Source organism: Urocitellus parryii, chromosome 6, assembly GCF_045843805.1.
Source record: "Urocitellus parryii isolate mUroPar1 chromosome 6, mUroPar1.hap1, whole genome shotgun sequence".
NCBI classification, from domain to species: Eukaryota; Metazoa; Chordata; class Mammalia; order Rodentia; family Sciuridae; genus Urocitellus; species Urocitellus parryii.
Genome location: NC_135536.1, coordinates 88,911,618 through 88,914,604, shown reverse-complemented (window position 1 = coordinate 88,914,604; position 2,987 = coordinate 88,911,618).

Here is a 2,987-nt window from a genome sequence, read left to right as displayed (position 1 = left end):
GAGGAGGGCTTGTGGCTATCCCTTCTTATGGGCAGGTCTGGATTAAGTCATGCCATCTTCCTACACTGGTAAATTTAATTTGCCTACCCTCTTCCTTTATTTTTTGTTATTATGTGGATTTTTTTATCTTTAATTTATTTATTTATATTTATGTGGTGCTGAGAATCGAACCCAGTGCCTCACATGTGCTAGGCAAGTGCTCTACCACTGAGCCACAGCCTCATAACCCCCTTCCTTTATTTTTTAAATTTTTATTTTGTTTGTGGTGCTGGAACCAAGGCCCCTTGCCTTAAATGACTTAAAACTGCTCAAGGAGGCTAAAGATTCAGAGAAGACCAAGACAAAACTGGAAATTAAAAACTAAAAACAAAAAGACATTACCCATAGTAGTAGGATACCCTGATGCCAACTTCCAGGAAGCAGCTGTTTCATCTTTATTTATATATTTTTTAGGTATAGATAAACACAATGCCTTTATTTTATTTACTTATTTTTATGTGGTGCTGAGGATCGAACCCAGAGCCTCGCCTGTGCTATGGGAGCGCTCTACTGCTGAACCACAATCCCAGCCCTGCCTCATCTTTTTTAAATCCAACGCCTCCCCTCCCTTCCATAGGAAAGGAACTAAGGCAAGCTTTAGGGACATGGCAGTCTCACTGACCTGCACCCAAGGACCTGTTCTTTCCCAACTACTGGCTCAAGAGGTAAGAGTTAGTAGAACCCACTCAAGGAATAAGGTCAACCACAGACCATGTTCTTTGTCAGTTTAGCAACAGTAGAGAATGTTTGCCTTTGGGACTTGCAGGAAAATTGCTTAAGTTATGATTCTAAGGGTGCTGGGAACTTTTGCTGTGCTCAGTAAACATGCCCTCCTGAAATTTCTAAGCCAAGAAGAAGGCCACTCCTTGATTTATGGAAGATGAAGAAGACAAATACATTCCCAAGGAAGTGCACACTTTGATTTAGAGTCACAGGGAAACTTCCAAATGATCAGATTCCTTCCTCAAAGCAGATTTAGGAATAGGAAGACAACAATAAGTGGGGATATAGCTCAGTTGGTAGAGTGCTTGCCTTGCATGCACAAGGCCCTGGGTTTAATCCCCAGCACCACACACACAAAAAGGAAGACAACAATAAGTTTGGGGTTTCTGAAAGGACAAAGGTGTCCAAATAAGTAAAAGAAAAATGTTTCTCTATTTCACTTGGAGATGAACCCGAGAGGAAGAGTTTCATGTATGAATATGTGTGTGTATACCTTCTATTTGGCTGTATTTCTCTATTTAACCCTCTTTAAACCTACCAGGTAGGTTAAACCTACCTATTTAACCTACCAGGATTTTCCAGTTTTATTTTTATAATTTATTATTGTTGTGGTGGTGCTGGAGGTTGAATGTAGGGACCAGACATACTAGGCAAGGCAAGTTCTGTACCACTGAGTTATGCTCCAAGACCCCCTTGGCTCTGCTTTTAAAACTTTAAATAAATTTTTTTTTAAGTTTCGTGTAGGTGGGCTGGGGATATAGTTCAGTTGGTAGAGTGCTTGCCTTGCATGTACTAAGCCCTGAGTTCAATCCCTAGCACCACACACACACACAAAAAGTTTCATGATACTGGGAACCCAGGAGCACTATATCACTAGCTACATTCCTTGTCCTTTTAAAAAATTTTTGAGACAGGGCCTCACTAGGTTGCTCAGGCTGGCTTTAAATTTGTGATCCTCCTGCCTCAATGTCCTTAGTTGCTGGGATTACAAGTGTGCATCACCTTGCCTGACTTATTTTTTAAACTTTTTTTTTTTTATTATACTTCAAATGTACACGCAAGTAGAGAAAATAGTATGATGAACCCTCTGCTTCATGAATATTTTGGCCAATTTTTTTAATAAATTTTTTTATTTTAATATATTTTTAGTTGTCAATAGACCTTTATTTTATTTACTTATATGCGGTGCTGAGAATCAATTTCAGGGGCCTCACACGTACTCAGCAAGGGCTCTACTACTGAGCTACAAACCCAGCCCGCCATTTTGTTGTTTTGCTTGAGTATTTATTTATTTATTTAGCAGTACTGGGGGCTGAACCCAGGGGCGCTCTACCACTAAGCTACATCCACAGCCCTTTTTATTGTATTTTAAATATTTTTAGATGTAGATGTACACAATATCATTTTATTCATTCATTCATTCATTCATTTATGGTGCTGAGGATTAAACCCAGTGCCTCACACCAAGCGCTTTACCGGAGTTACAACCCCAGCCTCCACAGCCCTTTTTATTTTGAGACAGGGTTTTGCTAAATTGCTGAGGCTGGGCTTTAAAGTGTGATCTTCCTTCCTCAGCCTCCTGAGTCGCTGGGATTACAGGGGTGCGCCACCACTCTGTGCTCACCAATTATTTCAAAAGCGATATAAATTTCCCTCATTCTTACCTTTTTTTTTTTCCTTTTTCAATTATTGGAAATTGAACCCAAGGAATCGAACATGCATTTTTTATTTGAGACAGGGTCTCGCTAAACTGCCCAGCTGGGATCCTCCTGACTCAGCCTCCAGACTAGCTAGGATTATAGGTGTGCGCCACCTTGTTTGGCAGCACTTGTTGCTTTCTTTAGACCCTTTTCATGTTTACATTCTTACTTGCCATGAAAACAGTGAGGAGGTCACACAGGTTTGAGTGGTTTCTGTGCACTGCCTGCGGGCGCTGGTGCATAAGACGTGGCTCTGCAACCTAGTGCTTGCAGAGAGATGGCTGATGACTTTCCCGCCTTTGCCACCGGTGCTGCTGAACAGAAGGGCCGGACCTGCGGTACCTCCAAAGAACGTGTGTTCCCAGAGTCGGTTTATGGCTTTCTCGGGATAAGACGCCGCAAGCGGTGTCTTCGTGCTCGAGCAGCTTCGTGCTTAAGTGCGCTCCGAGCCGAGCTCCGGAGCGGCGGGCGGGGCTGCGCTGCGGAAGCTAAAATCTAGCGGTGGCGGAAGCGCGGCTCTGCGGT